The sequence below is a fragment of the Mastigoproctus giganteus genome, chromosome 9, assembly GCF_048544385.1.
Source record: "Mastigoproctus giganteus isolate SK-2022 chromosome 9, ASM4854438v1, whole genome shotgun sequence".
In the NCBI taxonomy this organism is placed as follows: domain Eukaryota; kingdom Metazoa; phylum Arthropoda; class Arachnida; order Uropygi; family Thelyphonidae; genus Mastigoproctus; species Mastigoproctus giganteus.
Window position 1 is genome coordinate 90,516,559 of NC_143583.1, and position 26,453 is coordinate 90,543,011.

General features: G+C 40.2%; 1 protein-coding gene across 3 annotated transcripts in view; it reads left to right on the forward strand.

The window, feature by feature from the left end:
- Positions 1 to 26,453, forward strand: part of LOC150080534 (semaphorin-5A-like) — a 240,986-nt gene that overhangs the window by 12,863 nt on the left and 201,670 nt on the right. Inside the window, exon 1 of one of the 3 annotated variants that reach the window (XM_090381776.1) lies at positions 25,464 to 25,546. The exons of the other annotated variants lie outside the window; for them this stretch is intronic. The gene's annotated coding sequence lies outside the window, so the exon portion shown is untranslated. Of the gene's footprint in view, positions 1 to 25,463; positions 25,547 to 26,453 lie in introns of those variants that run through there. 3 annotated transcript variants of the gene reach the window in all.

The following is a 26,453-nucleotide window of genomic DNA, read 5'->3' on the forward strand; positions in this document are numbered from 1 at the left end:
ATGGAGTGGTCCGAATATAGTTTGTGAGTAGGAGTCTCTAGTAGAGCCTGGGATTCGTACTTGTGATGACTAACCTTTCTTTGATAAACTTGTATTCTTCGCTAGCTTCTGATGGAATCCATGCGACCTGGTAGTGTCTATGAGTAATTTCTTCTGTAATTTCCTCTCTGGGCCAAGTGCCATCGTTGACATGCCATCCGTCACCCCGGGATCCTTGGAGATGTATTTCGTCCTATAGTTTCTACTGGTGTTCATTACCTGGTCTTGGATGGTGAACATGACTCCTTCGGTATCGGGAAAGAGTCTCCCGTTCGTGAGCTATACCGTCGAAGCCATATTATCTATGTAGTCTTCTTGACGGGGATCATTGTAGTGTCTGCCATGGAGTGCCTTCTTCGACCATATTTCTGTCTTTGTTTCTTCTGTCTGGGCAATTGGGGCCCCATCATTGAGACAATGTGCATACGAAATTAATATATCTATAAATGCATCTATGTATGCTCCTCTGGAGAGAGAGAAAGAGGTTAAGTGGAGGTAGATCAGAAATTTGTTTAAATCCAGGTCTTCAAAGGGGTTTAGCTGGAATCTGCTATAGTTTTATTAGGAGGAGAGAAACTCGAGCAGTTGCTCTAAAAATTTCAAAGACTTTTGGTCGTGTTTGGCATAAGGGTCTTCTAAATTAGCTTCCATCTTATGGGTTACCAACAGTTTTTTGCAATTGGGTATCCAGCTTTCTCTCTGACCGCTCACTGCAGGTGTTGGCAGATGGCTCTGTCTTCTAACTTTACTACTAATGCTGGTGTTCCCCAAGGTTCGATTCTTTCTCCCACTCTTTTCCTCTTGTATCATAATGACCTTCTTCCGTTGACCAGAAAATTCTGCCCTGCACAAACAGCTTTAACTTCTTGAATATCTACTACCAGTTCCTTAAATACTGATCTTCAAGTAATTCTCCAGTGAGACAAAAATAACTTAGTGGATTTCAATCGTTTCTTGCAGAAAAGGATTCTTCTGCTCCTATGCTTATCTTCGATGACACTCTGATTTCTAGGCAAGATCATATATCTCTACTGGAGATTACCCTGACTTCTAACCTCACTTGGCATAAGCACATTACAAACATTGCTTCCTCTGCATCTAAAAAACTGGGTTTTCTCTTTCGCTCTTGGCGTTACTTTTCTTCCAAACAGTACAAATTTGTACATTCTGTACAAATCGTAAATCCCCATACCATGGAATATCGTTCCCACATCTGGGGCCGTGCCCCCAAAACCTCTCTGAGGCTTCTAGATTCCATTCAAAAGAGGGCAGTTTTGATTAATTAATGACCCATCTCTTTCCAAATCTCTCCGCTCTGAAAGATGATCTGTTTCTGCAGCATGCCTTTTCTGCAGATCCTTGCATGCGCAGTTTCTTCTGAATTGGTTTCTGTAATTATCCCCCCCCCCCTCTCTCTCTCTCTCTCTTCCAAACCAGTCCTAACACGTGCCACAACCTATCCGCATCCTTTTACTGTCCAGCATCAAACTTACAGAACAAACTTTTCTTCTTCCTCATGTATTCATTCAACTTCCGTTTTCTGGAACAAGTATTTCCGGAGAGTTACAATCTACAGATGTTCAAGTCTAATCTCAACAATTATCATCTTTCATCTTCCCAACCTTCAATCCATGCACGATGTTAAGTACTATAGGTTCTTCTAATACCTCTTGTGCTTGGGGTTCTCATTTAAAAAAAAAAAAAAAAATGTCATTTAAAAAATGTCCTTGAGAGTAGGGTTCATACAAGCTATGGACCATTCCAGAAAATTTCTGAAAAAAAAAAGTAAATAAAACTGATTAAAAGTTACTAAAAACAAACGTATATAATAAACGTTAAACTGCTAGTGAGCAGTTTGAGAAAATACATTTTAAGTATGTACGACTCTTTTAGTGGGTGCGAGCCCGGATTCAATCTTGAATCTTTATTGGTGGTGTTATTATGTGCTAGCACTGCTAGCATTCTATTAAAAGCTTCAATGCACACTTGACTTTGATTTCTGTCACTGCAAACAAGGAACTCACGACATTCATCTCATAAAATCACCAGCGAAATGTCATTTGCTGGAACGTGTTACGTGCTGGAACGTCAACAGCATTAAATTATTAGCTGGAATGGCTGATAACGTCTGGGTTTCCTTAAGTGTTTTCACTGATAAAAATTATAAATGGGACTCAGTCAAAAGGTTAGCAGCAAGAGGGTTGTCGCCTATACCCGTGAAATTCCCCACTGTCAGCGACAAAAGGAGGTTAATACTGTATGTGGAATCATTTCATTGGCGAATCGTTGACTAATGATACCAATTGAGCGTATTGAAGGTTTTCATGCAAACACTAATATCTACTTGCTGGGTAGTTGAATGACATCTGGCATCAGTAAAAAGCAGTTTTATTGTCGCTTTCTCCACCATGTTTGGAAAGTGAACTTTTAAAACGAGGCTGTTTTGATCCCGACAAGGCCGACCTGTTAATTATTGTCATATACTCCTTCCTAATGCTCCCAACAAGCTGGTAAGATAAATTTGTTTGTCGTGTGCAACAATTCTGCGACTATTAAGGACATTCCAGTTCCACTTTATGAAATCAAGACTCATGTTTGCAATATCCATCACACAAAAAAAAGAAAAGTGCCCGTAGAAGTATAATTGATGTTTACAAATGAAGTTCCGGGTTTGTTCATGAGTTCTGTACCAACAGTCGCTTCAATGACTTGTCTGGGATGTTTTAGGTATTGTTTTAAATGTGGCAGGACAATTTGGAGCTGCCCTTAGTAACTCAGCGAAGTATTGTTAAATAAATATCAATGTTTACCTTTAATATGTTTTTTTCCTGGACTCCGGTAATATTTCGAAAAATTGTTTGCAATGTGGTAATGGTAACCTCGAGAAGTGGATTCATTATTATTTAATTAGCAAGAAACAAAAAAAATATTAATTAAGGAAACATTCAAGAGTGTATAGTACTGTATATTTAGTATTTCTCACATATTCGGTACGGAAGTTTCTTTTTATAGATTTCAGAGACTTGTTTGTTATTTTTTCCTGCAACATGCATCTCGTTAAATTATTGAAGAATTGTGTACTGTAGTGAAGAACACACGCATTCCCTTTATTCGTTATCTCATCTCATCTTATTTTATAAACATTTAGTTCTAGACAAAAACCCTTAATTCGTTTCGAAATAAAACAGCGTTTGCAAATCGGATTAATTTGCATAACAATTAGTCTTTCAAAAAGTTTTAAAAACGTGGTTCAGATTCTCGATCAATAAACTGTGTTTATTAAAATTTATTGAAAAACCTTGGTGGATTTTCATAATTTACTTTTAAAACAACTTGAATACAACGCCTTTAAAAGTGTGGTTAAAGTATCTTGAAGGTTTTGACCTTTCTGTAGCCGAGTGGTCATGTACGAGAATGTATAAGTACACGTGCTTTGAATGACCTGGGGATTCAACCCATTACTGCTAAATACGGTGCTGTTTCTTGTATTCTCTTTATCTTGTGAACTCGATCTGGACTATAAACAGAAAATTTATTTATTTTATTTTATTGTGTCATTGTACTTTTGAGCCATGGAGTTTGGTGTAAGACACGCTTACTATTGTCCAGCGAAGCTCATCTGGTAAAAATTTGAACTGTTAGGATCTTCGCCCCTTTTACGAAACAGGCCTTTGTAAAAACTGCGCGGAGCGATTAAATATCCAGCTGAATTTCACGTGTAAAGATTTTACATACCTGAGTCGGCTAACGGGTTGGGACAAGAGAATTGAAGCCTGCTTTGAAGTGGGTCCCGCGTGTACCGTGATTTCTCAGTGGGAAAGAATCTCTTAAAATGATTTAAGGCCCGATTGCACTCTGAGAAGTCTCTCGTTTTCATGAATTCCGATGAAGCGATTCACCACTTGATAGAGGAATGAGACGAGGGAGAGAGAGAGGATTCAATGCTCCGATTGGATTGGTGATCGGGTAGTACTTTAATCAGGACTTGCGCGCACCAGCAATTTAACGTAGATCTTCCGGCAGTTGTTTATTTCCAATCTTGTCACTGACGAGAGTGATGCTAGTAATAACTGATAATCCTCACAACAACTCTGACTAGGAAGTCCCTGCACGCTCATTAAAGAATGTTGGATGATCTCTAAATTGTATGTTATTTGGCTTTGTCATGAAAAATCGATGTATTCATGATAAAAACAGTGCTATAACGAGGAAGTTTGGAGCCAGGAGAAAGGTGCCATTAAAATTATTCCTCCAGCACACGCTGCTTTGCACACAGTAACAGGACTTGTTGCATCACTTTGTTATACTACACACAAAAAAAAAAAGTATGCAATGGAGAAATAGTTTATTGACTAATGGCATTGGTCTGTCATATCACGAGTTACCTCCGCATTTCACTACAAATACTGTAAAAAAAACTGCTTCCTTTTATTTGTGATATACTAATAGGACATGAATTGATGAAAAATCTGTTTACATATGGTTGGTTTAGCGTTTCGATACATCTCTAGTCCCAGAAAGGTGCTTCCTCCTCCTCCTCGCTGTGCTCTCTAAAGGGTGTCAAAGTAAGTGCTCAGATCAGACACCTCGTGTATATCATTTTTGTTTAATATTCTAGAGATCATATCAAGAAATTTGTTCTTATTATCTGGTTGTTTGATGCACCGCAAGGGGCCCTTGCAAGAAACCTTAAATATTGCGCAAAGAAATGGTTACAATAACAAAAGACAAGGAAAATACTGTCAGAATTTGTTGAGAAAAATTTATCTTGAGTTTGAACTCTTGACCCTTTCTGGGACAAGAGTTCATATCAGGCCTGTTTCCAGTTCTCCAAATTGTATCTGGCGATATCCGAAAATAGCGCAAGTTTTTGAATCGCGGGTTAGATACGGTTTGGTGTCCAACGACCTCCACCAATACGGCGATTATCTTATAATTATTATAATGCGCTGTTAAGCGATCACAACGTCGGTTTCCGACGCCCCCTCTCGACGGGCGCCCGGATCTGTTGCATCCCGGCACGAAACGGTCCAACCAGGGGGAAATAGAGGGTCGTCGCCATAGCGACTGTTCCGTGTCTTAACCCACATTAAGACAGGCCCTCCAAGCAAGACAATGTTCAGCATCAGCTGCACGAGCTGAGTGCCGGCCTTCCTGTTTCCCTAGGCATCCCTGTAAGAGGTGCTCTTTAATTCCGGGTGGAAAAACAGAGACCTCCCTTACAGTTGTAGAGCGTAATTCAATCTTTCTTCCCTTCTTCCTCCGAGAAGTGTTGAAAGGAGCACCACTCGCCACTCACAAAAAGGTTTTTCAGAAACGTGCACAGTAGATGGCTGTACGTGTTCGAGTGCGCCTGTTAGCACGTGACTGTGTCATTCACTCGTACACACAACACACAGTTGCAAAACGTCTTCCTAAAGTCGCATCGTGACTACAGTGACCTCTGCAATACTTCTCGCCAACTCTCAGGCAGGTAGCCCAGACCCTGGCAAGGTGATTACACGTTGGCCTATATCGTCAGGTGCCCACATCGTGAAGAGAAAGAAGGCGATAATTACCGTGATTAGCTTATAAAAGTCCAAGTTCGCTTCTATATATCGTAGGTAGTCAGGTATGATTATTCTCTCTCTCTCTCTCTCTCTCTCTCTCTCTCTCTCTCTCTCTCTCTCTCTCTCTCTCTCCTGCCATTACTCCGGGCACATTGAAACACACCTCAATTAGAATCGGGTTGATGGTAATATAATGCGATCGTAAATTGATGAAATTACCCGAAAAAAACTTGCGGTTGCTCTTCTAATTTTGGTATACCAAGGCCTAAGGAGGCGAAAATAAAACTATTATTAAGTGAAAGAAAAAAAAAAAGAAAAGAAAAAGAAAAAGGCAGTAGTGCGGAATGGTAGTAACAAACATTTTACTGGAAGGGATTCTAAATTACCTTTAAAGCCGGCAGAATATTATCAGGCTGGAAGAGATTGCAAAATTGTATAAATATTGCCTTTAATTATTGTTTACTGAAGCTACAGATCGCATCATGCCACAGGGAAAGGCTTGATATGTCTTAAAACCACTTGATAAATAGACAGGTCAAGGTTGAGTCTAACTGCGAGTGACGCAAGGAAGCAAAGTTTGGGTACCATCGGCCGGGGTACAACTGAAAAGTCTCCTCTTCTCTTCCCAAGGAAATAAAGTGTTTTGTTTGGATGTGCAAATAAGTGTACTGAGGGCCTCTAGCGAAGTCCCAGAGGGGACGAGGTCCCCACTTCTGAGATTTTTCTCCGCATCTTCCAAGTCCAATCTAAACCTGCCCATTCTTCATTATTGTAGACCATGAATCCGTAATTAATAGGTTTTATTTATATCTTCGTATTCAATCCATAAATTTACTTAAAAGTTTCATACTCCTCAAGGTTAGTTTGAGCAGCTAGGGTGGGAATACTTTTTTTTTTTTTTTATTCCATGGAGGAAGAGAAAAGAGATACTTCTGATATTCAATGTACTCTACCATTTTTTTAAACATTAAATTTCTTCACCAGATCACTACTTAGATGGTTTATAGGCTTAGCAAGGCAGTCATTGCGATCATAACTATGAGTAATCTCAGAAATACCTGAACTTTCCAAGAGATTCGCATTCTTCTTTGAAATATGGTTTCAATAGCTGCGTACAATATTCTAGATATGGACTTTTGTATATCATCGACTTCTGGGAGAATTTCATGTCGGATTATACGAACGCCATTACCTCAATATTTTACATCTTCAGCTACCTTTTAGTTTCTCGCTTACAGGTAATATAAGTCAAGGGCGTAGGCGTGGAGAATTCTCCACATATCTTCCCAACACCTCCACCAGCCCTTTGCTAATTTATGCTATCTACCCGTTAGCGTCTTCCCAAGACATTCTAAAAAGGGACAGCATAAATTTGAAGCGTCCTGGTTAGAGTCATCTATAATTTTAATTTGTTTACAACCGTAGTCGTATACAATATTTTATTATACGCATATTTAGCATTTAGTTTGTACCGACTGTGTTTTCGTGAGGATATAAATTCACTGTCAGGATTTGTACAATTTTAACATTTGTATTTTTGATGTAAACTCTGATACCACTTCAAAACAATTCATTATTATCATTTCGATATAATTATATTATATTATTTAATATAATTGTAGAATGTTATTTTTATTATTAAATATAATATAAATTAATTAAATTGAAATTAAATCACGTGGTTAATATCAAAACGAGTTCTGCTAAGACTTCTTTCAAGGGTTCAAACCCGTATTAACGACAGGAGGTGTTGCAAAAGGACCTTTGCTTCTGCTGGCTAGCTTCAATCTGTACTTCAGAAACTTTCAGTACGTCTCGCTGTTCAGTATGATGATGCCATTCATACTCTCAGCCTACAGTCAACGTTGATCTTTCCTTCCGATGGTCTACACAAAACTTTTTGGCCTTTCGTTCTAAAGAATGAAGATATTCCCGGATAGCTCCTTTCATTTCAGGCTGGAAGTCGACTCGTTTCTCCCTCATGTGGGTTTGTCCCCTGCTTCAAAGTGGGCCACTAGAATACTCGATGCCCTAATACACGTCTGTGTCATCTCGTCTCAGCTTCCACGACCAGTGCCACGCACATCTTTTTAGAATCCCAACTCCTTCTCGGACAACACAGAAAGGCAGAGATGAAGGAATAGCCGCCCTGAGCTCTGCAGTAGACACTTTGTTTAATGTGATAAGCTTTGGGACTACAGGATCATGGCTCACATCAGTACCATTCATCCATGACAATAGGTAAAAAAGAAAAATCGCCTGCGAGGTCACTCCACGTGACTTTTGCTCCTTGCAGCGGTTTCCCAAGAGTCACGTATGGCTTTTCCTAGTGCTAAATGATGTACCGCGAATTGCGCCTATTGATAGAACCAGTAACACTCAACCTTTTTCTATCAACAGGACATTGCGGAATACTGGCTGGTGACTTCCTATGAAGGTAAGAACCGTTCACAAAGTGAGCACATTTTTTCTATGGAGTAGCAACCTCCATAGCCTGGGCTATGTAACTTGCTATAATACCTATCAGCCAAATGTTCTCTCAGACTGATTCTGCTGGCTTCAGCACTTAATGAACAAGTTTTTTTTTATTATTTAAAATCATCAAACCAAAATATATTAATGAGCGCTTAAAAATTAAAAGTATAATTCTATGTAGGATAATTGGCGTACCCTATTAAATAACTACCATTTTTTAAACGCCAATTTTATTTCGAAGACACGAAATAAAAGGTACGAAGGTGCCCAATAAAACCCCAGTTTATAGTCAGTCTTGCCATAAACTGATCATTGTTGTCTAGGCAACAAACACGTGATTAAAACATTACTGTGGGCGTTTCTCAGAAGTGATGTTTTTTGTCTACTTATGTAGAGGGCGTAATTTTCTTGGAATTATGCCCGATGCGCTTTGTTTTAGACTTTAGAATGAAAAGAATATACTACGCTTAGAGGAAAATGATTTGTTTGAAAGGCGTGTCACGAACTAAATATTTTGTGGTTGTAACTGAACAAGACTTTAAAATGGAACTTGAATATGCGAACGGGTATTTTCCCCCCTTATTAATTGCCGCTATTTAACTCGAATTAAATAACACACGCGAATTAGGTGGTGATATTACTGGTGGACAGATCCACTAACACACCCCAGTAGTGGTCTGTCACAGCTGTAATGCATCTCGTAGTAATCCACATAGATCAACGGCATATTAATGTTTACGCTGTACAGAAAATTTCAACTGTCTAACTACAGTGTCAGTCTGTGATGGCGACACCCCATTAATTATCGGGAACACGACCTTAGAAACGCCCATAACCTAAGTCTTCGGAGTGAATAAAACAAAACTATTTGATGCAGAGGTGTTTGGTTTCCTACGCAAATACAATTTTAAGAATGAAAGTATTGTTAGAATCCATCCGCCAAGCCTATTTTCATCTCTGCGCATGGTCGTAAGGGTCTCTTGAAAAATCGAGAGATACCACACAACGGATGACCTCACTAGGTGTTTAATTCCGGACGGAACTATTGTAATTCTCGATTTTTATTCCTGGATAATACTGGGGTGGCGTGCGGGGCGAATAATAAAGATTGATCGTTCTGAAAAATGTTGTCCATTAATTTTCACCATAATGGTAAACATGTTCCGGCCCTATTGTTTAATGATATCAAAAGAGAAAAATGGTTATGTGGGTTGGGTTCACTTTACGAAATCAACTACTGAATAGTACGCAAGGGGCTATTCATTTATTTGGATTACATCGGCTATTTATCCGAAAACAAAAAAAAAATGATTTAAAACTCACTTCTTTTTTTGCCCTTGTTTTATACGAGTCCTGAAATCCCGCTTAGAAACACTGACCTTTGCGAGACATCTGACCCCATTCTGAATTCCGTCTTCAGATTCACCATCTGTTAACAGATTAGGCTGTCGAATTCATATTTTATAAGTTTTACCCGAAATCAATGTGGATTACAAGGGAACAGAGTCTATAGTTCCAGTGAGCAATTTAAACGATGGCATTCGCTGAACAATTCTGGTGTTACAGCCTTCCTTAGACCCGAAACGGATTAAGGTAAATTTAATGAAAAAAGTGCTTGAGCAGTTAGAGCGTGTGTTGGCACGAGAACCACTTTGCAGAAGTTCATTGCCTGAAGTAGCTAAATCAGTTTTGATAAAACGACACCCACAGGGGCACGCATGGCGTTGGGAGAATCTGTCGGAAGGTGTGACAAGGTCACCTCTTCGAAACAGTCTCCCCACCCTTGCCAGGGGCTCGAGTATTGGCAGATTTACTAGTGAGAGACATACCTTAACAGGCATTCGGCTTTCATGGCAATTACTTAAAGAGTCGCTTAATATGCAACGAGCCAGAGTGGGGTGGGAATGGAATAAGATTAAGAGCAAGATGCTTCTAAAGATAAAGCAGGGAAATAAAGCGTTATGGCGGCCTTTCAGTTGGAGCCCCCTTAACGTAAAGTCTCTTATTTCAGTGACACTGCTGTGGTTCCGGAAAGTGACAAATCGCGATTAAATGCAGAAATTATCATAAATTACAACGGTGGCGCCAAGGAGTAAGTACGGTGAATAATGCCAGCTTAAAATTCTCCCTTTTCGTCATTTGAGCAGCACAATCGTCGAACCATGGCGGTGGTGGTACGTTGACAAAGAAGCATGGATGTACCCGGGAGTAAAATGCGCGAATGAATGTCGGCATATTTTGGATACTCAGACATCACAATGAAAGTGGGCGAATATGTTTGTTCAAATTTCTCATTTGTTGTCGTTTACAAGCCTAAAGCCTAAAAAGACAAAAAAGATTATACGTATACTACAGTCACTAGCAAACAAATTAATTTATTAATATCTAGGACGAAACCACCACCCATTTTTCTTCTCGAATTACAGCCCGTACACTTTGTGATATGAATTCCGCTAGGTGTCTTAGGAGTAGTCTATCTCCAGCTTTAACCATTCTTCCATCAGGGCTGCAAAGTAGCACAGTGGTTAAAATCACGGTTCTCCCACGCCGTATGGAAAAGGCCCAGGTTCTAATCCCTGAAGTGATTAGGAAGTTTAATGGGCAATTTTTAATCCCGTGACTGAATTACTCGATCTCAAGCACCGTTCTTTCTTGTGAAAACTGGGGCTTTTCATCCAGGTAAATCGACTAGAGAATATACGAAATTTAAGGACACATTACACGTTGGCATATGAGTTGGCTCTTCGGTGGCCCCTAACATGATAGTTTTCTTTGATTAAGATATTTTTCAGCTACTATATTCTGGTCGGTAGAGAACTGCGAAGCTGAACTACCACTTCCAACGTATCCCAGACATTCTCAATCGGAATCATTCGTGGGGAATTAGACAGCGAGGGTAGATGTTAGAAATCGGATAGATATTGGAAATCTTGGGAATGTTCTTCGAACCGTTCAGATACAATTTATGCACTGTGGATAGTTGTGTTGTCATCTTGAAAGAATCCATCGCAATCCGAGTAAAAATGAAGCATTGCAAGCTGAAGGAAGATATTCATTGGAAGTAACGTGTCCTTCTAACGGTATGAACTGAAAGTCCGTACCAACAGACCATACCCCTTACCATAATACCACCTCCAGTCGGGTAGAATGGTGGACATGAGACAATCTGAATGTACGGCTTCGTGAAGTTTTTTGGGGAAGAAGTGACTTTTGTATAGACACACCACTACCAAATCTCATATTCTTCAACTCCCACCGCATAGTACGGCTGGAAAAGGGTCTTTATTTTCCTAAACTGAATTTTTCAGTCATTTGCTGCACACTGGACCTTCTAATGTGATGTACAATTTTTGCTTTAAATTCCTGCAGTTTCGTTCTTGGAGCCGACTTTCTGACGAATTCTTCCTTTCAGAGTTCCATTCTCCTTTCGTCTTCCACTCATTGCATACTTTTGAGATGGTTGCTTTCGACACACCAGATTTCCTTTGTTTTCTCAATTGTGGCTCCTGCTCGTGCTTCAACAATAACACCATTCTGAAAATCGGAAGGATCGATCACCTGTCTTCCCCATGACGGGATCGAATTAAAAAAAAAACCAAGAAGGAAGGCGTAGTCATTCTATGTGACAACGTAGATTTGCATATCGCACGTTTAATTATCTGTTGACGCTAATTGCAAAAGGTTTATAATTTCTTGTCCAGTGAATGCAATAATATGCAAAATCTCTAAAATAAAAGCTTAAACTACACGCTTAAGAAGAGTATAAATACATTAATAGTAGCGAAACAAAGTTTTTCTTTTTCTATCCAAAGTTTGCTTTATATAGTTATAGGTCTAGTTTCTCTCTCTCTCTCTCTTTTTTAAATCCTCTTTGAAAGGTAAGCAATACTCATAGAAAATAACACAGAAGATGAGGTCATCAGCACAGGATCATAAAGTTCTCTGTTTGCCACACGCAGATAATGGAATGCGAAAGTTTTCTTTTAGATGTTCTGCAAGTTTCTTAACGCTTATCAGGCGATGTGTTTTATTGCTGTTGTACCTGGCACTTAGCAACAGGCTGCAAAAGTGTTGTTTGGTGACACAGTCAGCTCTCTAAATAGGGAAAACTGACTAATAGTATAGATATAAGAAGTGTGCTCTACAGAACCTTAACATATCACCCTGGGTATGGGTGTGGGGGGGCATCACATTAACAAACAAGTTTCGAAGTTCGATAAATGCGTTTGCTGTCTGGCATCACCAGGATTTTTTTTTTTTTTTTTTTTTTTGGGAACATCTGGACTGCTCAACAACCAACAATGCACGAGGGGAGCGAGGTGATGTATTGAAAATATAGTTGGAGATCAATAGAATTCACTCTATTTCAAAAGCATTTTTAATCCTTAGTGAAATTTGGAAGCACGGATCCGATTTGGGGCGGCGCTAACCCACTTAGAATCCCCAGGTGGTGAATTTTCCTTCTGCACGTGGTGTGAAATAATGTGATCCATATAAAGGCAGGGTTCATTTTACCAGCTCAGTGTGATCAGCAAGTTTTTTGGGTTTTTTTTTCTTTTAATTACAGTCAAACAACGGTAAAACGATCTAATTATTTTATGTTCTACTCTCGAGATGCTATAAAAAAACAAGGAAAAATTTTAAATATGAATCGAGCAATCAAATTAATGCTATATTGCAAAAGAATTATTTAAAAAGTTTTTAGAAAAACGATTTGAACTGTGCAAAGTTGACATTTTTTTTTTTTTAAACCTAATGCCGAGTATTGCAGTTAAGTCAAGGAAGAATTTAAGACTAGAAGTAAAAAATAAAATGGATTTTTTTTTAAAACTTAAACAGCTTTTTATGTGATCATTATTAAAAAAACGCAAGTCATGATAAGGGAATTGTAATGAACGTAATGCTGAATTTCTACTGGTATTTCTTCCAATAAAGGAGATTGATTTGAATCAGCAGTATCTTTCAACCTCCCCCCCCCCCATATTGAAAGAAATCAGGTGCTTTCTTAAAGAGCTACAAAGGTTCAAGAAGCATGAACAGGCCCTTTGCTTTGCTGAAACCATGTTTTAAGGACTTTGGAGAAGTTGGCGTGTGATGTGCAATTGGTATGAAAAGTCATAGAAATGTCAAAAGGATTCTGTCTACTATATTCGGGAATTCTGAGAAACTTATGTATTCATTCAAATGGAAACACGCCTCATTTGTCGAGAATCAATCAAAAGTTCCTCAGTATTTTTGAGAATGCCACGCCCTTTTACAGATCAGTAAGATCAGATTAGAATCAGATCTCCCCCTTAGATCTCTAGTTGTCAAACCTTAGTACACCCCCTTCCAAGCCGCTCTTCATATCTGCATCAATTTGAACTCATCACTAATCTCGCTGGCTTCCTTTGAATGTTCTCCGGTACTTCCATATCTTTTGTCAGGTGCGGTCTCCAGCCATCATTACGATATTTCAAATGCGGCATAACTGTTGTCTTGTAAAGAAGGAAGATGATGTCCTTCTACCTGCTAGCATAGGTATTATAATCGGACAGGACGCCATGTATCTTCCTAGCCGCCTGTTTATATCGCATGAAGATTTCATATCAGACTGGATTGTAACACCTAAGTTTTTTCGCCTTGAACCAATTTTGCTGGCCCTCGGACAATTTAACAATTGCCGCCAGATCTTTCAGCCTACCACTCAATGGACCAGTTTAATAGCCATGCATGCCTCATGGCCTTACTTACCTTCTGCCCTTGTCGTGTGATTATTTGCCGTTAGTGTATTCGAGTGTAGTGCAGCGGTTAATAATCAACATTCTTCCTCCACCAGGTGGAAAAGACCTAAGTTCAAATCCCGTCAATGAAGAGAGAGGAATTTCTATGGGTCTTTTTCACAAAGTGGCAGAGGTAGTCGGTCTCAGGCGAGGCCACCCATGGTTTTTTCTCCCGGAAACTCGGGTTTTTCGTTCAAGAAACAGAAAATCGACCTCAGAGCACACGAAATTTACAGACAGTATACACGGATCAATATGGCCTTGGTTGCTAATGCTCCTAAAACTGGTAAACGTAGAGGGTGACATTATAAATGCAAGGTCCGGTCCAGGTCCAGCAATTATGAGGGCTCTTTAGCCTGGACCTCAAATAGTTTTTTAAATAGATTTTTCCTCAATTGTTAGTGCAGTTGCACAAAGGAAGATTAGGAAAGCATTTGTTAAATAAATATGCGTTAAAATTATGACTTTTTATGCCCTATTTTTATCTATCTTCGTTTTTTATGGTCCCGTTTTTTCTACGGACTTCCAAAGCTGGAAATGGTTGGTCCTCTTTGGACCGACTGGAGGCTTTGGATTTGAGTGCTACACCTGCTTAGAGCTTATCCCTACCAGTTGACTACCACGGTCTTGAATATCACCAACACTGTACAGAACTACGTGCATTTGAAAGAAAGCATGAAACTTCACCTGCAGTTTTTTATCCTTTTTACTAACCGTTTTATTTTATTGTGATTTACTGAAACTGAAAATAACTATTGGTCTTTAAGAATTTAATTTCGGATGTCGTAGTTCTGTTGAAAACCATATAGATTAGGACAGGAGTCGGCATTCATTCTGCTTCCGTTTTCATGACTATAGATAACAGGATACGGAAGTAATGGCGACCATTAACTGGCTCTGCAGACGGACGTTTGAGGTCATTGCTTTCAGTTGTGTAGTCTGGCATCAGATGGGTAAGTTTTTATGTAGTAGGGGGTTGGAGTTCCCTCTTAACCACTTCCGAGTGTCCATCATGAAGTTGGGCTGTTTGCCGAAAACTTCTCGCTCCGGCATACTTATTAAATGAATCCCTCCATGCCGTAAAGCAGAGTTAGAGTTGTATTTACTTCAAGTGGCGTACTTCATGGGCAACCCTCAGGAATTGTCATTAACACTGCATCTATACCTTGGAATAGGGTACGTCTTTAAAAGATATCGCTGGTCATGGGTGGTCCGGAAAAGATTCCTTGAAGAATGGCGCTGTTGAGTCACTGTCAGGAGAGTGCCATGGTTGAAATACTGGCCAGTTAGCACTTAATGCTGTTCCTGCAACGATCTTAAAATCCGCTACAAACCTGGGCATTAATATTTATGCGGGGAAACATAAGTGGGCAGCGAAATCCAGGCCGAATTTCCAGTAACAGTCTCAACACGATCACGGGCATCGTAAAGCAACCGCGATGGTCTGATTTCTTCGTATTTTATGCCATATTTACGACAGAAGATTAAGACTGCAAATTACAATTTATGTCCGTGCATAATGCAAAATAACCTCAGTCTGGCTGACGCTGTAACACTCTTTCCCCCCTACGATGCTTTCTGATATTATATGCAGCGTGGAGGACGTTCTTAAGCTGGTGTAGCGAGTTTGCCCACGGTTGGGTGTCGATAGAGGTTCCTTTCTAGTACTGAAGGGAGGGAAGAGGGAGTGATGGTGAGCTTAGTCTGATTTGGTGGGGTGGTGTTGTGCCCTATAGGTCAAGGCTGAAGGTCTGACAATCGACAGACACCAGGGTTGCTACTTCTGTTTATCAGAATGAGTTTATGCAAATATGGGCTGGCATTGCAACAGCTTTATAACGATGCAAGTATTCAAATTCCATTTTAAGTTCATAACAACATTGGCTCAACGTTGACCTATACATTCCTTGTGAGGTCATCTTTGTCCGGAGGTAACAAGAGTAAGACCCTATTTATTTTTTTCCGTCGACTGTCAAAACTGATTTTCTTTAGCTAGCTCATCTAACTTAATGGTAGTGATATGTTTCTTTCGTTCATCATTGCTGTGTACAAATATATATGTCATTTAGCACGATGAAAATGATGAAAATCGATGATGAATTCACGATGAAAATCCGTTCTTGTCACATCTCTTTTAAGGTGAAAACGTTCCATCTGCTAAGAATTACTTTGATTTCTTGTTCATGGTCTGCTTCAACAGTTTGCCTTTTTTTTTTTTTTTTTTTGGACCTGAACGGACTTCAAGTAATCCATTCTTTGTTATTTTGGAAATGTTCTAAATTTTATTTTCTCCTTTTATAGTTATATCATGCATCTGCACGTAAGAAATGTAATAGTTTCAGATGTTTGTGATTTGGTGAATAAACCAGCGAAATAATAATAAGAAAAATATAATAATAAAATAAACCAGTAACTCCTTGGTCAATAGATAATACAAGTGTTTATTTGGAGAAGTATCTGTCGTTCCATTATAGGAATATTCAACTCTAAGGGATACAAATTAAAACGAAATGGGTGAATACTGATCAGTAACAGGAGACTTTAAACTCGAATGATAAATTAAGAATTAGTTCCTATGCCTGTCCACTACCATTACCCAATTCTTCAAAGGGACAAATCAGATCTGACTCGTCATTTCCCCTCCCCATCCTCTTATATTTATAGGGCTGAACGTTATCAGAATGTTTGTTGCCATTGGATCTCCAAGAAGCAAAGTTCCTTTTTACTTAAAGCCGTGAAATTCTGTTTTCTGAGGGCGTCACTTAAGTCATACGGAGATAAAGTTGCTGCGTGTTTGTGTTTAAAGTACGTTTCTGTGGTAACCGAGTGTTAACTTTTAATTTCATTTATGATTGCCATTATTTCGTTAAACCTCGCCGTGTCTAAAATCTCGGCAGAAACCAGAGTGAATCAAAGCCATCAGCATAGCTGTCGATAAGGTCAACCATCTTGCAAGAGGAGAAACAGCACGAAGAGGCCATGATGAAGTCTAGGTCAGAAGAGAGCGAAAACACATGCACGCACGCACGCAGACCACCCGATGTCGTCTGAGTTGTCAAGGTCATCTTGGCTCGATTACCTGTTTTATGAAGAAGCTACCCAGAACCGCTGGAGAAAGTATGTGATTCGTATTTACTTTTAACAGAGGAGGGCCCTTAAGATTTTGAACTAATTCACGACAGGTCTTTGTCGTATTTTATAAAATAAATAAATAAATTTTCTGTTTATACTCTAGGACGACCACATGGTCAGAGAAGTTCAGATGAAAGAGGGAATACAAGAAGCAGCACCGTATTTAGCAGTCACGGGCTTGTCCCCTGGTTACTCAAAACACGCGCACTTATGCGCAATCACAACTAGTTTAGGAATTAATAAAAAATAGCATGAGACATCTTTCTCCTGCCCGCACCATCCAACATTTTGGGTCCAGTTCATTTGTTGATTGTGCAAAGAAACTTACAGGATCAGGCTTCGTGAGTTTACAGAAAGATGCGACGATTTATCTCTCTAATTGACATCCAAAGAAGAAACCTGGGTGAATGCAATTTATCGTTGTCAGAATGGTTTTTCCACGTAATGACCAGCATTCCCGTGAGAGTGCGCTGAAGGCTGTTACGTGTATGGCTATGCATGCGTTTTGTATTTATTTTTACTCGCTGTACAGGCGTGTTGTTTGTACTGAGATTGACACATTAATGGACTATTGTACAGCATTCAAGGGTGACGGATCTTAACTAGCCTGACAAGTAGCAAGAAATCTTGTAGATCTGTAGGAATTGTTCACGTAGAATGTTCTCACTATATCGAGGATGTCAGTGAGAGACAAATTAAGGTCTTGGCAGATCAGGTACGTTCCCATTTAAGTTCTCCACCTTCTCTTTCTTGTTCCAACCCCCCAAAATGTTTCAAATTGCCTATCAAAACAGCGTATAAAACCGCCCTCTCCCTTCCCTCAAGAAAAGAGTGGATATTTTCAACATTATTAAAATTTCTTACTTTCTGATTACGTAATCTGATAATTAAATAAATTTGAATTGCTCCTATTTGGGTCAAGCAAATTTTGAATCACCTGAGAGACTAACGTCATCTCCTTCATTTCTTTACGTAGTTTCTAAGTTTCGCTGATGAACTAAGAGGAATTTTGTACCCCGTAGAGGGGACTTTATGAAACATCTCAGCAGTATCCCATCCACGTACCTTGGCCATTTAACCTGAATTGCAGGTGGGTCTTCCCTGTGTGAAATGACATGAAAACCTTTATTCCTCGCCCGCTGTGAACACCCATAAAAATACGAGGAAAAGGAAAAACGTTTAGTAAATGCCAAATGATGGATCAGATCATTGACTATTAGTTGCGCCCCTTACAGACTACTCGCTTCAGATTCAGAGAGCACGTGATTACGTGAAAGGTTTCAGCGTGTTTATGAAAGATCTTATATTAATTAGTGATATAATGTTCAATATACCTTAACTGATGGCCACAGATTTACTAATGATTGAGTCCCGTGAACAAATTCAATGGGGAACTAGGGCGAGGCAGTGCCCCCCCTCCCAGGGATCGTGCTTCACAGGGGAACAGCCAAGCGAACCAGAAGTGTGGGAGTAAAGAAAGCGCCATTGAGTTGACTCTGTTATTTTTATTACATTTACCACAGAGGCTAACAACTATAACAACATATTGGCAGAAGCGTATTTCACGCTTCTCAAGTGGTCGAATCGTTATTAGGAATACCATAAAACATCGTCAACATTAATTGCTGTTGTTCCTGTGATCACCTCGATCTTCTCGTTCTTTGAAGAAAATTTACACTAAATATCCTATAGGATATTTCTTCAAGTACTAGTGTATCCAGTAATCCGTCATAGGAGTTATTAGGAAAATACCTTTTTTATATCCGAATTTCTCAAAACTTAGAGAATTTTTTTATCTTGGACATCACATTATGAATGGGTTCTGTATCAACAGCTCGTTCCTCGTAAAACCTATTTAATCCATAATGTAAATCAGGGTCATTAAATTGTAGGTAACCAGGCCTGCTACAATTTTGGGGCCCACAGATTGCTGGAATATATAATCCCTGGCACTATTATGCAGTGATGGGATTAATTGTGTATATCTCATATCACAATTAAAGCTTTTATTCTTAATTGTAATATATGTACAATTTTGGGGAACTATTGTGAGACGCCAGCAATATGTGTCTAATCTTTCCATAATGGCTTGATTTCGGTGGCTAAACGCGAACAGCTGACAAAAATACGATACATTTCTTTATTATTATTTCTTTCTCCCCTTTATATTCTTTCAATATTTTTAATTGGGTTCAGCAACTCGTAATTAATAGGCCACCGTTTTAAACTCAATAAAAAAAGCTAAAAATGAATTTAATTTTTATAATTAAAACAAAACAGGTGTTAAATAGGAGCCACGAGTGTGTCTTGGTTACGATTGAGTGAAGGGTACAAATTTTACGTACGCTGTCCAACAACAATTTAATCTTAAAATTGAATCAATATTAATTCAATTATTTATTTATTTGCGGGAACAGTTTCCAGGATGTGGTAGGATCCAATGTTAAGAAAGATTTGGAAATGGATAAAAAGAAAGAGAGATAATCCAGAAGATAGATTTTGGTATGGACAACGGTAATGGATATTAGTATTCGCTTAAATGATTTAACCAGAAAGCGAAAATTCAAATTCTGATGATCATATAAGAGACTACCATTGATGGATGCCATAACCAAACACAATGATAAAGATTGGTTTTAAATTATTTTATTTTGGAACATTGAAATCGTTAGAGCCTCTCGTTGCTTAAGAATATTCGTACAAAGTAATGAGTCCAGTTGGGATAAAAGCACATTGATAAAGCTGCAGATTAGACCGGAAAAACCCAGTCATGAAAATATCAAAAAAAAAGAAGCCTTAAAACTCTACAAAATAAATGTAGTAGACTCCTGATAGCATAAGAGTTAGTGTAGTCAATGTGTGTGCGTGTGGTCACTGTCGGATGCACACAGCAATCGTTAACGTGTGATCTAGATACAGTATTAGGAAAGCCCAGAAACCAGTTTCATTGGACTGAGGCTCTGCTCGCTAATGATCACCTTACCCGAAAGCCGTGCGCCGTACCTAAGGGCACGTACAAATCTGGTACGTATTTATAAATAGAAAGAACGAATGATAAAACATCGTTCGTCCTTGTTTACCCCTTCTTAGAACTGGGTCCCACACAAAATTTCTTTAAACCGAGACTCGGTCTGTTTACTGAAGTCAATTGTTTTCGTTTGCCTCAACCTTGATCTTTCCGATTATTCTGCGTCCGTAATCGCCATGATAGCCTATTCGTGTCTTATGTCTTTCGGTAATATCGTACTAGTAATAACTACCATTCCCCTTGTAATGAGTGTGTTGGATAGAACGTTTGCTTGACCTTTTTGGTATTGTCACGAAGGCTTTCGTTCAACATAAGCGTATCTCGAAGTGAGACCGTACCATAAAGGAAAAATAAAATTATAATCCACCTATACCACCACCCGTCAGCGTTTCTGAAGCCACCCAAATCGTTCTAGAAACCGAACAGACTTTAGTCGTATACGATGTGAGGCTCGCTCTGTATTGGGGTCATTGAGAACAACGTATAATAGATTTGTGTCTGGGAAATTGGCACTCTTCAGAAGCATAAACTAAGGTCACAGAGAACACGCAACGGTCTTGCAGAAATTCTCCGCTCTGGTTGTCACAGCTCTTTACTTTAATTTCATGAACTGTCAAGAGAAAATTGCAAGTTAATCTTTTATTACATTGCCTCTATTCTGAAACAAAATGCTGCTAGATTGAAAAAAAGTAATAATAAATAATATAAAAACCACACTGTATTAACAGATGGCAGCACTTAGTACGATTACTGCAAACCTGTATGCAGAATCATTGCAAGCCTCCAATATAAAATATCGTCTGATAAAATTTAATACCTACACTCAGTGATCACTGATTTATGACCACCCCAAAATGGCAGGTTAGCTTGAGACAATATGGGGAATGCAAGAACAATATCCTAAATAATGATGCATTGCACACTCAAGAGATTTGGGGTTTCACAGCAGACCATCCAAGAGACACGCTCTCTTCACCGCTGATCATCGTCGATGGCGAATGCTCTTGTGTCAACAACACATTGGATGAACACTGGAGGATTGGAAACGAGTGAGCTGGTCGGAAGAGGCCAAATACCTGGTGCAACACGAGTCCATTGGACCCATCGTGCATGGTGCCCACTCTGTAGGCAGGTGGCAGTGGTTGTTTAATATGGGATTTGTTTTGCTGGGAAGATTTAGATCCTTGGTGCATATGGACCAACGTTTCACTGATCAGTTCCACCTGTACCTCTTAGGAGACCATGTGCACTCTGCCACGTTGCACTTTTTCCTGGACAAAAACGGGATCATCCAAGACGACAGTGCGCCATGGCATCGGGCACGCACTGTGCTCGAGTTGTTTGAACACCTATGGGATGTTTTGGGAAGTGAGGCGTATGGACACCGTGGAAAGCCTTGTTGGCAGCATGGGTGCAGATCCCTACGCACGTCTTCAGACATCTAGTAGAGTCAATGCCTAGGTGAATGGCGGCTATTATCCATGCTTACGGTTGCCCAACAGGGTATTAAGTAGGTGGACATAATTCAGTGTTCACTCAGTGTAGATAATCGTGAAAATACTGTTCGTGTTGAATACGGTACTTGGGCTCATTAGGCCTGTTCCAGACAAGCGAACTGTGTCACCGAGTTTTGATTTTATTGCAGGGTAATCGTTAATTAACTAACTGGGAGTTTCACACCCCAGCGGGGAAAGCTAACGCATGAACAACAATTAGGGCTGTAAAAAGACATTAGTTTGCCCCCTTTTATTTCCCTACACGCGATCCCGGTTCGCTCGTAAGCAAACCAGATGAACGAACTGAATCGATGAGGTTTACCACCCTGTAATTTTGCTTCAACCTAGTAAAACCGGATGGTAGATGTCTTGCGTTCACCAAATGGGAGTTTTCACGCTTTGCCGGACGATGGTTAGATATGACCAACATTCCTCCCTGGATAGGATGCGTAAAATTGGTAAAAGTTATCAGTTTCTCTGAAAGCTTGGTGTTAGGTGTTTCAAAGATGACTTTAGTGTGGAGGTTAATTAGTGATCAATCACTAGAATTTCTTCTCTTCCAGTAGGGAAGCATGAACTAATGAATAATCCTAAAAGCCCAGTTCTGTTTATTTTCCTAGAGACTTGGACTACCACTGCAGTCTCGCAAGTGTATCTCACACGAAAGGGCCCTCTATTGCCACATACTGTCCAATTCGTTCTTGTTTAAAACAGGCCACAGAATCTCCATGATGTTGCGAAAATGGTTATTTATGCCACAGTGAAAGCGTATCACAGTTTAAGTATTCAAAACCATGCAATGCTCCTCGCGAATTCATGGAATACACGTCACTGCTGTTTGTGCTTGGAGGTCGGATAACAATGAGGACCAGAATAAAATTAATGTTAATGATCCACAGGATTGCTTCCTGATGAAATCACGCTTCGGTCAGGATTTTTTTTCTGTCTCTCATTTGCCTATTTGTTTACCAGACACTGATCTGTATGAGGACAAAGATAAGGAAAGAATGAGGAATTTAGTAGGTCACTAACTGTCATCCGAGAGGGTCTGCGATTAACGGATGCTTTAGGGGTTAGCAGTTCAGTGACGGACTGACAAGGAGTTTCACAACCGGCTTAAATATAATAAAATCGGCCTTCTCTCAAATGCAACTTAAGGCATTACCATTCAGATCGCAAGATTCTGTCACAAGACTGAAGTGACGTCACATGTCGAGCAGAATGTCGTTTGTAGTGGTCAGAAATATTAATCTTCACATATTTCCCGAGGTTTGATCACGATTGTTTAATTCTGTTTTCCTTTCGACCATAGAAATATATAATTTTCGTATTTCAGATACCATAGTACAGTACTTAGAGAGAGAGGCAATCACACGCATACGTGCTCTGTAGAAGCATTCGGCTTTCAAGGCCATCCACCCTTCCACTGGTGTATTGCTAGGAAGTGAACCATCTACGACCATTTAAAGGTCTCGTCCCCCTTAAACGCTGCCCCTTATATCCAGAACTACATTCGAACACCACATTTCGGGGTGTTTAACGGTGTGCAGTGCGAGGTGTACAGTTTCCTTCCACATCTTGGACACCGAAATGTTTTTAAGGCCCGTTTTTGTTCCAGCTGGAAGAGCGAAGCGAGGCCTTCCGAGACGTGTCGAGGAGCATGGCCCTACCAAGCCGACGCCAGATTTATTGATGAGAGGGATAGGGAATAGAGACAGCAAGCAGCCTCGTGCGTGATGGAATGGCGCGCGACGCCCCTTGTCCCCTAGAGGAACGCGTTATAGCAGGACCTGGCCCTAACAACCTGGACTTGATATGCGATTAAATTGCAGGGTGAATAGCACTACCCTTTTATGGTCGATCCCCCCCCCTCTTTCTGGGTCGTCCTTTCGACAGATAGACCTCAGTCGGCCGTGCTCGTGACACTACTGACACATATCCGAACACGTGCAATTAATTTCCACTATTATTGCGCATATAAACCATTTGTGTAAGTTAAGACACTTCTGCAAGTGCTCCTTGCGATGATAACCGATTCTTGGACATCGCCTCTTATGCTTGGTTAGTCTATCAAATACCAAATTTGCTTCTAAGAAAGCGGTGAAAAAATTCTGTTTAATGAGGTATTAAGTAAACCCTCACTTTGCGGACAGTGAGAAGTCGAATGGCATTTCCTTGTTGACATAACACGTGTCTCAAAACTCTGTGGCAGCCTTCTTGGAACGATACAACGCCATATGCCATTCTGTCGCAAAGGCCTGGATTCCATTCTGGTGGAGGGTGAAGGGTTTCCCACCCTGAATTATTCCGAGTTTTTCAGCTCGCACAACATTAAAAGCGGCACGTGAACACTCCATTCTACAACATTATGCACTAATAGTTATAAGCAAAGTTAGTACCAATATACAATCAGGGATCACTGAATTATGACCACCACATCCGTAATATCTAGAGCACTGATAATTTGCATCTGGTCGTGCAACTCAAAGTGATAAAGGCTAGCAGTTATGGGGGGGGGAGGTAGTAAAGATATCGCGCGGAGTTTCAAAAGGGCATGATTGTGGGAGATTGTGAGTTGGATACTCCCATGTCGGAAACGGCACATCTTGTCGGCTGCTCACCGCCCACTGTGCTTAAGGTGTACAAAGAATGGTGTTGAAAGGATCAAACTACCTCCCGCCGACAGAACTAAAAAGGATTACGCAAAGTGGATGTTCGTGGTGAGCGAAGAGTGCAGCGCGTTGTACAGGTTCAATGGCAAGTCAGTGGGCGACATTTGATGTCGCAATACAATATGGACAATGCAAGAACAATATTCCAAATGATTGTGCTGCACACTCAGGGACATGGGTTCCAAAGAAGACTACCCAAGAAACACCCTCAGCTCACCTCTGAACATCATCCAATGCTATGGTGTCAGAAACATGCTGGTTGGACACTGAATCAGCATCAGGATTGGAAAGGAGTGTGCTGGTCAGAAGAGACCAAATACTTGGTGCAACAGCACTGAACCATCGTGCATGGTGCCCACTATCCAGGCAGGCGGAAGTGGTTGCTTAATATGGAGCTTGTTTTGCTGGGAAGATCTAGATTCCTGGTACTTAGGGATCAACGTTTTTAAGAGCTGAGGTCTATCAGCTCTTAAGAGACCCTGTGCACCCTGCCATGTTTCATTTTTTCCCGGACAGAAACGGGATCTTCCAAGACGATAATGCGCCACGTCATTCTGTCCGCACACTGCAAGAGTGGTTCAAGGAACCCAGTGTGAAGATATCACCCATCTTGATTGGCCTCCAAATTCTCTTGACCTCAATCCAGCAGAACACCTGTGGGATGTTTTGGAACGGAAAGTGAAACGTATGGACGCACAACCGTCATCTATTCCGACACTGTAGAAAGCCTTGCAAGCAGCATAGCTGGAGATCCATTGCAGCTGTTATCCGTGCGAACATTGGCCCAACACGGTATTAGGAAGGTGGTCATGATCCAGTGATCACTCTGTGTGTGTGTGTGTGTGTGTATGTATATATATATATAAAAATACATGTCACAAACTTTACTTCGAGTACACTCAAAATAACTATTTATTTTCAAAGTTTAGATTTTGCGCACGAAACTAATTGCAAATTCATTTTTCCCTTTGCGCTAAGCGGCGATTATAGTCGTTTCCTGAATTGTTTGGAATATATTCCACTGGAGATATATCGATCATTTCTGCATTCAGATCTTGATCTGTTTCTTCGCTCGGTGAATATTTATTAAGAACCTTATCCTGTGTCAGCAGCTTTGAAAGTCAAAATAGGTCTGCTGATAAAGGGTGAAGGCAATAGAACCTGATCTGAACAACGTCAAGGCTATCTTCAATATAAAAGAAACCTTTACGTACGCTGAACGCAAATGCGTCATTTGCGTGCATAACTATAAAGCGAAACTTTTACTGCAAAAAGGCCAAAAATCCTTTGTATCAAGAAGCAAATCAGCGCAAGTTTTCCCGGTCTTACGCAACAAATAAAGAGCGCTGTTCTCTAAGAAGTATATTTAACGTTAGTGGGCGCCATTACTCAGGTGACTATGTCAAAGATTAGTATCAGTTTTAAAAACGATTTTTTAACTATCTTGATTTCATGCAATGTTATTTATTTATTTGTTATTCCACAGACGAGGAATGCCCATGGTTATCAGAGATTTCTAGCGATCATCAAAGCAACGTGAAATTATGTCGAACTCCTGAAGACACCTTGTGGCCAGAATCACTTGGTTCTTCCTGTGCATACCCCAAAGATTTATATTGGTATGTCTGAAGTCAGCGTGGACTTGCTGACTTTTATATCAACTGCGCTACCCACGAGGGCGCTAGAGGGTTCTCTGGAGTGACGATTGTCACTATGCAATGTTTTGTTCCGATGGAAGTGTCTGAGTGTGCAGATATCCCGGAGAATCCTACCTGATGGAATGCATCGTCTTAACCATAAAGTTGGTAAAGACCGTCTGATGGGACTGTTTGAGCTGGTTCCGTCTACGAAGTGGTGATGCACTGAAACCGTGAAGTACGTGATCTAAGGACGGATTTACAGAGACACAGTTGTTCCAGGACCTGAGAGTGGCGAGGGGTTCGCTAAAAGCAATTATTGTTGGTCCACAGTTCCTTGCGATCTTATTTTAGGACTTCGAAAAATATGTGGGCCAAGTGACTGAAATCATCTAAATCCAACATTGCCATAACGTACTTGGCGTTTTGGACAATTATGCGCGACATACATTGTTACTATAGAAACAGGGTCTTTCAGTATTAGCGCGATAGTGTTTCATGTCATACAGCGAGGGTCGTAGAAGACTGATTTGTGCACAATGCCGTTGAAAAGTTGAACTGACAGGATCATCAACCTCATTGAAGAACTGGAACTTCCGACCAGTGTTGCCAACTCTTAATAATATTTCCCGCTAGCCGCATACTCAAAATCCGCTATTTTTA